The sequence below is a fragment of the Colossoma macropomum genome, unplaced genomic scaffold (assembly GCF_904425465.1).
Source record: "Colossoma macropomum unplaced genomic scaffold, Colossoma_macropomum, whole genome shotgun sequence".
In the NCBI taxonomy this organism is placed as follows: domain Eukaryota; kingdom Metazoa; phylum Chordata; class Actinopteri; order Characiformes; family Serrasalmidae; genus Colossoma; species Colossoma macropomum.
Window position 1 is genome coordinate 6,006,929 of NW_023494798.1, and position 12,932 is coordinate 6,019,860.

Below are 12,932 nucleotides of genomic sequence, written 5' to 3' on the forward strand. Positions count from 1 at the left end.
AGCAGAGAAAGACGACACATCTAAATAAAGTCTTAATAAAGGTGCTTTTATAATAATATGCAAATTAGCATATTTATTCTTAACTTAATCTAACAAAATGATTTTCAAAAACATCTGACATTACCTTTCTTTATTTAGTTTAATTTTGACAATCACAGTCTTAGATTTTGAACAAGAATAATTTGATTTACAAGAAAAATCATATGTTTCTTTCCTAAGTGTTTGGTAGTGTTGAAAAAATAAAGACACTCAATTCTCTGAAAAAGCCGCACTAAGAAAGGTACGGTGATTAGAATGCCTGTCCTGAGGAAATGTGTAATTGGAACAGTGTAGTGAAAGAGTATTCAAAGAGAACTCAGTCAAAACTTGGTGAAGGTCGTGTCTTCTAATCATGAAAGTAAATATGTTCACCAGTCTAATGTTCATTGTGCATTTAAGAGAGCCAGAGGTTCTGAGGCAATGCTTAATGACATGAATACGGAAAATCATATAAAAATCCTGCAAAATCCAACTCAACGTTTCTGACTTTTGAAGTACTATTTCAGGTGTTATAAGGTGACGTGCAGCAGCACACGGCCTTTAGATGCCAGCATGTTTTTTCCCTCTCCACACAGTAATGCTACTTCTTTTGATTGTAACAAAAATACATCTAAATATTTTGAATAATGCATGGGTCAAATTATTGGAGCTCTGGAGAAATTCTAAACAAGCTGAGCTCACTGGACAGGAGAGAATCTGAGACAAGTGTTTATCCAGAAAAACAGCTCAGCACAGAAGGCTAGTAGTGATGCGTGGGAGGCAGTAGGAGTGACCAAAGCACATGGCTCGTCAAACAACAGAGTAGACAAGATAATTCCAGTAAAGCAGCAACAAACTGGAATTAATCACTAAGACACACATTCAGTTTTGTTTACATTCTTCATTATCTGGAGCTGACATGCAAATTCAGCAAGAAGAAATAAAGCTCAATATGGCCTTAAAAAAGCACTCTGCTTATTAAAATCATGCAGTTAAGTGAGAAAGCCAGAACAAACTCCATGGCACAATCATAACAAAATAAATTTCCGAACATACAAAACTTATTTCACTGTCGTTTGTTTTTAGCAGTAGAGAAAAAAAAATTAGTCATTTAAGTAATCATTTATTTTCCTTTAATTCCTTAAAATTGTTGGTCTTGCAAATAAGCATAAGATAATTAAAAAAAGGACTGCATAGAGATTCTTAAAGTATCAACAATGAAAAATCATGAATTAAAAAAAAATACAGTTTTTAACTAAAATGCATAAAAGCAACAGGAAAGCAACAAAAACAAAACAAAGGTAAAATAAGCTGTAAAAGACAGTGAGGTCAGCCTCTTTCACATTAGTGCTGCAACCATTTGAAAGCCACACCTCCTTTGACTGTGAATCATCAGTGTAACATTACCATAGAGGATCTGCATTTCTGTATAAGTACCACAAAACCTTGCTGTCCAACCAGCAATCTGTCGTTGCACACACTGAATCATTATCCCTACTCAGATGTTGAATAGGTGGATGGAGTCTGTCTTTAATCTCTTGCATGTAGTGATGGTCATCATCAATTTTTTCAGAACAAATGGGACTTTTTGTAGCCTGCAAGGAGAACCTGTTTATCCACAACTTTCAAAGGATGGTGATATTATAGTTGGAGGGATTGTCCCCTTTCACAGGACTTGGGAAATCGCAGAAGTGTCCTATATGGTCAAACCATCTCCACTGAAATGTGTGAGGTAAGCACAAAGACAAGGCGAGATTTTCATACATTGAATAAATAGGTACTATTTTCAGCACTTATACAGTAGTAATTACAGTTCAGCATGTTATCCTTAAAACATCTGTGTATGTCTTTTTTTCCTAATCCAGTCTTGATTTCAGAGCAATGCAGTTTTCACAGTCTGTGATTTTTGCAATAGAAGAGATCAACAACAGTTCTTCTTTACTCCCTGGAGTCTCATTGGGCTACAAGATCTATGACACATGCAGTTCCAGGGCTATGGGGGTTAAAATGGCTATGGCACTTATTAATGGAAATGAGAACTCAATATTGGATGAGCCCTGCACAAAGCCAGCACAGGCACAAGCCATAATTGGCGAGATATACTCATCAGTGTCAATGGCTATCGCAAAGACTGTTGGACCTTTCAGCATTCCCTTAGTAAGCATTTAATCAATTTTTATCAGTATTATTACCCTTAGGTAAAATGATTTCTAAACTTACCTTTCATTTTAAATACAATGCTTATCTGGCATAAAGAATATAATTGAACATAATCCTACAGACTTGTGTGAATCTGTTTTTAGATCAGTCATGAGGCCAAATGTGAGTGTCTCAGTGATAAAAGAATATATCCCTCATTTTTGCGCACTGTTCCCAGTGATTACTACCAGAGCAGAGCACTGGCAGAGATGATGAAGCAGTTTGGCTGGACGTGGGTGGGTGCAATCAGAAGAGATGATGATTATGGTAACAGTGGGATGGCTAGATTTACTGAAGCTGCTGAAAAGCTAGGCATATGCTTAGAATATTCCCTTCCATTTTTTACAACATATTCACAAGAAGAAGTGCTGAGAATAATCCAGCAGATCAAAAGCTCTACTTCTCGAGTGATTGTGGCATATGTCACTTATTGGGACTTGGAGATTTTGCTCGATATACTTTCATGAGCACAATATTACTGGATACCAGTGGGTGGGAACTGGAGCTTGGATCGCTGATTCAACTGTAGCCAGAATGGATAAGCACAAAATACTGCAAGGAGCCATAGGGCTAGCTATACCCCAAAAAAAACGTGACAGGTCTGAAAGACTTCATTTTGGATATAAATCCACTGAAATCTGCAGGCAGTGCCATCTTTACTGAATTCTGGGAGGCTTTGTTTAATTGCAAACATACAGTGCAGAATGACTCAAAAGAAACAACATTGTGCACAGGACAGGAGAAACTGTCTGAAATGGACAATGAATTCACAGACATGACCATGATGCCCATCTTCAATAATGCTTATAAAGCTGTATATGCTATTGCCCATACACTGCATGACCTTCTGGGTTGCACGCAAACATGTCCTACAAAGAAGCAGCCCTGATCCTCTCACTGTAAGTTAAAAGACTATTTAAGCATGGATCTTGAAATTTTAAGCTTCTATATATGTGTGTAGCACTAAGCCTGAAAAATCACACTTTTATTGAGAAGTATGTGTTAAGCTTTTTCACGTCGTAACTTAAATTTTGTTCTATTTGTTCAGTTTCTAGAACATCTCAAAAGAGTGCACTTTAAAACCAAAGAAGGTGAAGAGGTTTACTTTTGACAAAAATGGTGACCCTCCATCTAAATATGAAATAATAAACTTGCAAACTATTGAAGATCACCATGAGTTTGTCACTGTTGGATATTATGACTCTTCTTTTCCTGCTCACAATCGATTAGCAGTACAAATGCCGTCTATTGTGTGGGCACAAAATACAAGCCAGGTACAGGAATAGAACTGTTAGTCTCAACAAAGCATGTATATGTTATATCAAGTTTGTAAATATGTCTAAATTATATATTCTTTTACGTTATTAAACATTTGCTTTGTTCATAGATGCCGGTGTCTGTGTGCAGTGAGAGCTGCCCTCCAGGCACCAGGAAGGCTGTGCAGAAAGGAAAACCTATCTGCTGCTTTGATTGTATACCATGTGCTGAAGGAGAGATCAGTAACATTACAGGTATAAGACAACACAGAGTTGAAATACAGCATTGTTGGTACTACAGCTAATCAAAAAATACTGTAGAATATGTGTGATTCTATTTTATTATATGTATTATTCTATTGTAGAATAAATCTGAAATATTTCCAGTACATAAGCTTTTCTCCATGTTTCAGGACATAGAAGACTAATGCAACACTATATAAAATACATTCCTTCAGTTACTGTCCCTCTGCATCTGACTTTTTCTTTTTTTTTGTTATTTATGTAATATATTTCTCTCTGACAGACTCAATTAAATGTGAACAATGCTTTCAAGACTCCTGGTCAAATCAACACAGGAATGAATGTGTAAAGAAGGAAACTGAATTCTTGTCGTATGAGGACACGATGGGAATTTTGCTAACAGCTTTTTCAATTATTGGTACATTTCTGACAACAACAATAGCAATCATATTTTTCAGACATAAAAATACCCCAATTGTCAAAGCCAATAATTCAGAGCTGAGTTTCTTATTGCTCTTCTCACTGGCTCTGTGTTTCCTCTGTTCACTTACTTTCATTGGTCAGCCCTCTGAGTGGTCTTGTGTGCTGCGTCACACAGCATTTGGGATCACCTTCGTCCTCTGCATCTCCTGTGTTCTGGGGAAAACAATAGTGGTGTTAATGGCCTTCAGAGCTACACTTCCAGGCAGTAATGTCATGAAATGGTTTGGGCCTCCACAGCAGAGACTCAGTGTTCTTGCTTTCACTCTCATACAGGTCCTTATTTGTTTGCTTTGGTTAACAACATCTCCTCCTTTCCCCTTCAAAAATCTAAAGCACTACAAGGAAAAGATCATCTTAGAATGTCAGTTAGGTTCAGCAGTAGGTTTCTGGGCTGTGCTGGGTTATATTGGACTCTTGGCTGTACTTTGTTTTGTTTTAGCTTTTTTGGCTCGGAAACTGCCTGATAAGTTTAATGAAGCCAAGTTCATCACATTCAGCATGCTCATATTCTGTGCAGTTTGGATCACCTTCATCCCAGCTTATGTCAGCTCTCCTGGAAAGTTCACTGTAGCTGTGGAGATATTTGCCATTTTGGCCTCAAGCTTTGGTTTGTTATTCTGTATCTTTTTTCCAAAGTGTTACATAATCATAATGAAACCAGAGCAGAACACGAAAAAACAAATTATGAATAAAACACCAGTTAAGTGAGCTAAATCTTCACAACTAGTATACCTTAATATAAAGCACATGACCCTGGCAATTCTATTATTAGTTTATAAGAAGTCAACATTAAATCATTTAACATTTTAAAACATCTCAAAACGGAATAGGACCTTTTAATAAAACTAGCATAACTGAATCTCTGAGATGTAAAAAGAATCAATGAGAGAGGTTTGATCTGAACATTTTAGAGAAACTTACTGATTTTTTATTACCAGGTGTCACAACATACATATAGCCATTTAATTTGCTATTCAAAATGACCACTGATTTTACACGTCTTCTGAGTTTTTCTAAACACACCATTAATAGTGGTAAATCTGACAAAAGTGGTAAATCTTTAATAAAAAGGGGACTTTTTTGCCTTACAATGCCCTGCATGTACATCTATGAATGCATAAAACAAAATATATGTTTGAGGTCAAACTTTAATTTAAAACAATAGTGAAATAATGTCACAGGCATCAAGCAATGTATTAGAAACTGTTTCATGCAATAGCTTTCTATGAGGTAGCTTTTGGGAGCATTAAACACTTATGGAGTCTTTTTGCTCTCCACCACTGTGAACAATTGTCAACTGGCATGTTTGTCTTAAACGATGCGTTTCAAATCAGATTGCTCTAAATTACTTTTGTTCTTCTTTCTTTTTATCAAATCTTATTGATTACATGCAATGAGGTGTAAAAATACGAGTGAAAATTCTTCTATCTTTCATTGTTTTCTCATTTTTTTTCTTTCATTACAAATTAGTTTAACACCACATTGAGAATTTCTCAGAATTTTGTATGCCCCCTTTGGCTTTAATGCCAGTGTGCACTCAAGCTGTCATGAACTCTGATAAGCAGATCAAATCTACCTACAGCCCTTCAGAAAACAAGCTACAATGGAAGAGATGAGACTGAAATAAATGTCAGACCTTTTTGTACAAAGAATATTGATAGACATCTTGCAGAATCTTCAATATTTCTTTCTCTTTTTTTATTCATCCTTTATCAGTCATAGCTTTGCTTGGTTTTGTGTATTATGCATTTGTTTTTTAAACAGGTTTAAATGAATGAAATCCCAGATTTTCAATGTGGTCTCAGGCCTTTGGCAACCATTCTAGATTTTTTTTGGTCAAAATATTATATGCTTTAGAAATGTTTCATTAAAGTTTTTTTTTTTTCTTTTTCCCAGAAGAACAGTTGTAACATGCACAAAATGTATCTCAACTTTTTTTCCACCTACTTACCATATAGCAGCTACAACTGGAAAAATGAAATCAGCTATTACAAAAGCAAAAACTATTTTTAACACATTCAAAATGTAATAAATTATAAATCTACTATAGTACTATAATAAAAAAATTTAAGTTGTTTTATGAGTCAATATTGATATAATGTTCTTTTGATGACCAGCATAGTCAAATTCACATAAACTTTGTGAAGCAATTAAAGTTTTACAATGAATGAACACATTATTATTATGGATAAATGGGAATGTTTATGTTTACATGAAAAAAAATATGTTTTTAAAGAAATTTTTAATAATGTAGCCATTTTGATTTTCCATTGTGCCATTTTCATAAAAATATCAAGCAAAAATTTCAAGCAATTTAAACCAAGTATGAGTTTGTTTCACTTTTTTTTCAATTTGTTTCAATTTTTTTAACGTCTTAATTGGGTAGTGCTGTCGCCTAATAGCAAAGACTCTGGGTTCGATTCCCGGGCGGGCGACCAGGATCCTTGGGCCTGGAGTTTGCATGTTCTCCCCCTGTCTGTGTGGTTTTCCAGTCCAAAACACATGCAGTCAGGCCAATTGGACATGCTAAATTGTCTTTAGGCAATTTGAGAGTGTGTGCATGTGTATGTCAGTCTGTCTGCCCTGCGGTGTATCCTGCCTTCCGCCCAATGACTGCTAGGATAGGCTCCAGCTCCCCCCATGACCCAGAAGGATAAGTGGCTTCGAAAATGTGTGTGTGTGTATATGTCATTGTGCCATGACTTGATGGATGCATGCACGTCTGGGCACAAATACTGAACACCGCTGAGGAACATGAGTGACAGCGGGAGAAGGACGTCAGCCGCCAGAGAGCGGGAGAGGACAACTATGGCCACGAAAACCACGAAGGCCGCCCAGGTTCCGCCTCCTGTTATGCAGCGAGACCCCTAGACTACACCTCATGTTCAACCCAGACAGCCGAGCTGGGGAGCAGGATCAGCGATAGGGAGGTGGAGCAACGAGCTCCCTGTCTCTCTCAGCTCACACACTCACACCTGCACGCAATTTAGCATGCCTTTTAAAAGAGCAGAGAGAGAGAGAGTTGAGCAGCAGAAAAGACTGAGGAGCTATAAAGGTTTTGGTTTTGAGAAAAGGACTGAAAGGTCTGTCTTTGAAGCCACTGAAAAGTGGCCAGCTTTGGTTTTGAGTTGTTTGTTTGTTTGCCATGACAATAAAGCTAAAATGGCTGCTATAACCTTCAACTCTGTCTCCAATGTCCCTCTTGTGCCCAGGTTGACACATGGCCTGCTACAAGGTTAATTTTATCTCATGTTACTCATCACATTGTAATAAGGGCACTTAAGTAGTGAGCATGACCAAAACACAGACAAATTTGGTCACTTACTAACACAACCAAAGCCTCCACTGTCGAATATAAGCATAGATATTTATTATGGTCACAGTCTTAATGAAAAATGTAAATATGTTTTGTCCCTATCCTGTTCTTGTCCACCTGTTATATTTTATTCAACTAAATCAGTAAGTCTTCACAGATAAACAAACCATTTATAAATAAATAAATTAAATTAAAAAGGATGTCTGATGTGAAAACGGTAAGGAAAGAAATGAATTCTATAACAAAACCCATAACTCTGAATGATTTTGAGGGGACATAAGAATTACTGTTGAAAAGGGGACACAACACCTCTGAAGATGATTTTACAGTTTATACAATATACATATATACAATATACTTCTACAATATACTTTATACATATGTTGTATTTAACCCTGACAGTGTAGACAAAACTTGTAGTTGTGACATAAGATATTGGCTTGACATTGCAAAATAAAAAGTGTTTAAGCTTAAGCCGGGGAGCTGGCAATTATGCTCAGAACTGGGAAATCAGAGCTTTCTCAAAGGGGCTACAGAATACCAGCTTAAAATGTGAGACATGGAAAGTTGGAATGATTTACATGGAACTAGAAAAGCGGACAGAGATCAGGATCAAAGACAAGAAGACAAGACCTTTGTGTAGAGCCAGAATCACTTTGCCGCATAGAATGTGGACCTCAATTGCCTTCTTCAGTTAGTGGTCCTTTTCCAAGTGTCTGAGGTAGCCCAAATAGTGGCTCATACTGTCTGCCGGACATGGTCACAGGGATGGACAAGATGCCCAGCTGCGGAAACCCCCACAATAACCTTTGGGTTTCTCTGGGTACATATGCGGAGAGTGATCCCACAATGTATTATGGGCATATTTAGCCAAGAGTCCTGGTCACCTCTGGGTGTTCTGAGAATGAGGATGTAAGACCTCACTGTAGGGCCTGGGTCCAACCAGATGGGGGCACATAAAGTTTACATGAGGGACCTCTTCCAGGGTCAGGATCCTGTTGGAGAATGTCTGAAATTTAGGTCTTACAGCAGGGCCAGGATCTGTGTGCTAGGCATCAGGTTTTAAGTTATATGTGCCTAGTTGAAAGTCAAACTGGTTGAAGAATGAAGCCCATCTGGTCTGGTGCATGCTGAGGTACTTTGTATCCTAAATATGTAGGCTGGAGATGAGCAACTGGAGGAATGAAGTGTACATCAGGCAACAGTGATGTTCTCAAATGCCCAAAGTTTATAAAAACCTAGGAAGCACTAGATCAGCTGGAGTGAGGTATAGCACGGACATTTCAAGACTTTCTTAATTATGTCTGGATCAAAATGCAGACTGCTTTTGGGCCCAACAAACTCAGGACACAGATGTTGTATAAAACAGAGATTGAGTTTCATGTAGAGGTGACTGTCCAAAAGTAGACAGAAAACTCACCTAACATGGGCTATGTGCTTATGTAATGTCTTTCTATAATTAAAATCATCATCAAAGTTGAACACATAGTGGTTAAAGGCCTCCCTGAGGACCTTGTTGATGAATTGCTGGAAGATATCTGCAGTGTTCATTGACCCGAAGGGCATTATCAGGTACTCATAGTAACCAGAGGGTGTGATGGTCAGGAAATCAATCTAGAGACTATGTCGCTGCAGCCAAGGGAAATCTAAGATGACCTGTAGCTCAGGAGCAGTGATATCTGCTCCTGTATGTGAACCAGGTGTCAAAAGTGACCAGCTGTACTGAAATAAAAAAAAAAAGCTTTTGCACTATTGCTGATGCCTCCAAGAGATGGTAGCATCTAAAAAAATGCCTGACTGCTGGCAAAAAGGGCAGGGTCTATCACAGGTCCCCCTTCCTGTGAAGGATCTTGCCTTTTACTGGCAGCTTGGGGCAGTCAGAATGGAAGTGAGACGAGCACCCATAGTAGAGGTGTCTGCCCTCCTGTATACAGGTGTTCCATTCTTGCCAGGAAATACAGATACTGCCCAACTGCATGGGCTGTTCTCAGGACTCAAGCAGTTCAAAGAGGTGACAGAGGGAGGGTGAAGGCAGGGCAAGGGCCAGTGTGTCCCTCAGGAGGATGTGTGGCATCATCAGCCTTTTAGTCCTGACAGTGCTCCAAAAGGCGACTGTCCAGCCTGAGGGTCAGCTCGTATAGATCTTCAACAGATGAGGGGGGAGCATTAATAGCCAGCTCATCCTTCCATTCCTCAGAAAACCTCTGCTGATAGCCATCAATGCCTCCACGTTCCGCCCAATCTCTTCTTCCAGCATGTGGAATTCAATGGCATAAATGCCCACCAAGAGATTCCCAGTCAGACGTGAAAAACCTGAGGAGCAGTCTCGCTAACATAGACACGGTTGTCAAATGTACTTCACAGGTGAAAACAAGAAAAACACCTCAATGAATGGGAATAAAAAAACAGCGGGAAACAGCAAACAAAGGGGACACTGAAAGGAGCATGCTCAAACAAAGGCTGACATAGAAAAAGTGAAATAAAAGATAATCAGAAAACAAAAGACACTTCCTCTATGATTATGAGAAGAATGTCAGCTTTATGCTTCGTCTGTTTGCTCTTTGTAGAGGAAACACTTTTGTATGGCCTGAAGCCGTTCCTTGTTTAAGCCTTCTTTTTGGGCTTTTAAGTAGTTTTGGGGCAATTTTTCTCTTTATTTTTACCAGCGCTCTTTACTTTTTTTTCTTTTTGTTTTCTTTTCTTTTTGCTTTCCTTTTTTCTTTTCTTTTTCCTTTTCTTTTTGTTTAAATACTCACCCTACAAAGGTGTGACAAAGGGCTGCTGTTTGCCACAGCCTTAAATAGAGGAGTCCACAAGTGTGCCAGGTTGGGCCCAAGGGCTTCTGGGAATAGGAGTTCCCTGTGCTAGTGGCACCTTGCTGCCGTCGCCCTCTGCTGGCAGCTGGCGGCACAGGCTGGGCCTTTACAGGACTCCCCCTCCTAGGGACGGCCCCAGAAGTCCCCAGGCCAGCAGCACGTGCCCGCCGGAACTCACTAATATGTTCTGGGTCCAAGATTTGGCGTGCCAGAACCCAAGACCATTCCTCGGGCCCGTAGCTCTCCCAGTCTACCAGGTACTGAACGCTACCCCACACATGGCAGGAGTCCAGGAGGCGACAGACCTTGCAGGCCAGGGAGCCAGCAATGAGATGCAGTGGTGGGGGCCGAGTCCCACAAAGGAACGGCCTGAGGTGTGACACATGAAATGTGGGGTGAACATGCATGGAGGGTGGAAGGCGTATCCAGTGGGTGACTGAGTTAATGCACCAGTCAACTTTAAATGGCTCCACATATCTAGGTGCCAGCTTCTTCGACTCAACGTGCAGTGTGAGATCCTTGGCCGAGAGCCAGACCTGCTGGCCCAGCTGGAAGGTGGGTGCTGGGCACCTCTTACAGTCTGCCAACTGCTTCCTGGCCTCGATGGTGGTCAGGAAGGAAGCATGGACCTTCTGCCATGCCCTCCGGCAATGCGGCACAAAATGCTCTGCAGAAGGGACCCCAACCTCACACTCCTCTTCAGTGAACATGGGCGTAGGAAACCCAAACTGGCATTCAAAGGGCAACATCGTATTTTACATCACATTGTTATTTTCACACCTTGCTAATTACATAGACTTTTTGACAAAATCTTTATATGCTTTTAAAATATATTTTATTAAATGTTTTTTTTCTTTTACATCTTCCTGATTATATGCATCGGGGTCCAAAATCTGAGATCACTATAGAAGAAGAAAATCCTTCTATTTTGCATTGTTTGCTAATTTAATGTGCACTGGGTTCCAGAGCATTGCCCAGAGCCCAATAGAATGCCTATGAGGTTACAAGACTCCACCCAGTGCTACAGAGAGCACTGGCTTGATGTCTGTCCTCTAGACTCCAGCCAGGGTTATGGAGGGCGCTGGCATGTCGATGCCTGCCTGTGAGGCTCCACCCAGTGCTACAGAGAGCACTGGCCCATCGATGCCTAGTACAACTAGAGCAGACTCCATTGTTCCAGCTACCACAGCCGCCACAGTTCCTGCTATCAGGTCCTCTTCAGTTCCTACTCCCTGGGCTGCTCCAGTTCCTGTGCTGCGGATGGTTCCTGTTCCTGCACCCTGGATGTCTCCACACAGTGCTCTAATGCCAGCTCCACACAAGGCTCCTGTTACAGTCCTTCAGGTGGCTCCAGTTCTGGTTCTTCAGGTAGCTCCTGTGCTGGTTCCCTATCCTGATTTGTTGCAAGATCCAGAGCTGCTACTCCTCTAGTGCTGATTTTGTGTGCGGCTCTTGTGCCGGTTCTCCATCCTAATCCAGTGCCGATTTCCTGAGCTGCTCCTCTTCTAGTGCTGGTTCCCTGTGAAGCTCCTGTGCCAGTTCCCTGTCCTGATTCAGCACTGGCTCCGTGTGCAGCTCCTCTTATTGCTTCCTAAGCTGGTCAAGTGACGGCTTTTAGGATCGATCCTCAGCAGCCTTCCCAGTGGCCCACTCAGCCAGTCCACATTGCATGTCCTGCCCTGTTCCCATTACCCAGGTGATTAACTCCTTTCTGGACTTTTTACCAGTTGTGGCCGTGTCTCCTCATGGTTCGGGCCCACCCTCAGTCATGTGCTTCAGAAGCCTCGCCTTAAGGGTTGCTTGTCATGTGATCTCCCCCCTCAGTGGAGATTCAACTTGGACTCCCCTTGGCTCCTCCCACATGCACACCTGCAAGTGATCTTGGACATAAGTGATAACTGCCTCATAAATGCCCTTTTGTTTGACCTCTGTGTTTGCAAAGTTTCCAAGATTTCTGAGTCCGTTTCTTTTGTAGTTTTCTGATTTTATCGTTGCTTTGTGTGTTGTTAATATGAATCTGCCTAAGCTATTGCCTGCTTGTGTTTTGGGTCCTACTTGTTGTATGGACACTGAGTATTGGAATGTCCCAAATATAGCCTCTTTGCATTTGCAACCTGCTACAGCCCCTAGTATTACCACTTAGTAATGCTGTATGGGAAGCAGTAGGAGAAATCAACGCATATGGTTTGTCATGTCCTGGAGGAGTCAGAACATAATTAGAGTAAAACTGTAAGAACCTGAAATCACTCACTTAGTCACACTATCAGTTGTTTCCATTTTTTTCCTTTACACTGACTTTCTACATCCTTAGATAACAAAGTGTTCTGTGACAACTGATTTTTTTTGAGGTTTTAAAAAAAGACTTGCTATAGGTTTACAATCTTTTTAGTCAATGATCTTGACTGTTTAATTAACGTTCAATAAAGATACTATACAATACTGGGTGCTGGTTGTTCAGTATAAAATTTGTCATGCCTCACAAGCTGAAAGATGGTGTGGAGAAGCTGACCACATTAGAGCTGGTATGCAAGGTTGGTATACAGGCTTTTGCAGGAAAAAAATAACAGCCAATAGAGACCACTCTGATTAACAAACATAAGC

At 40.3% G+C, this 12,932-nt stretch overlaps 1 pseudogene; it reads left to right on the top strand.

Moving 5' to 3' along the window:
• The first annotated feature begins 1,535 nt into the window (after nucleotides 1–1,535).
• Nucleotides 1,536–4,907, top strand: LOC118818487 (annotated as a pseudogene).
• Nucleotides 4,908–12,932: the final 8,025 nt, after the last annotated feature.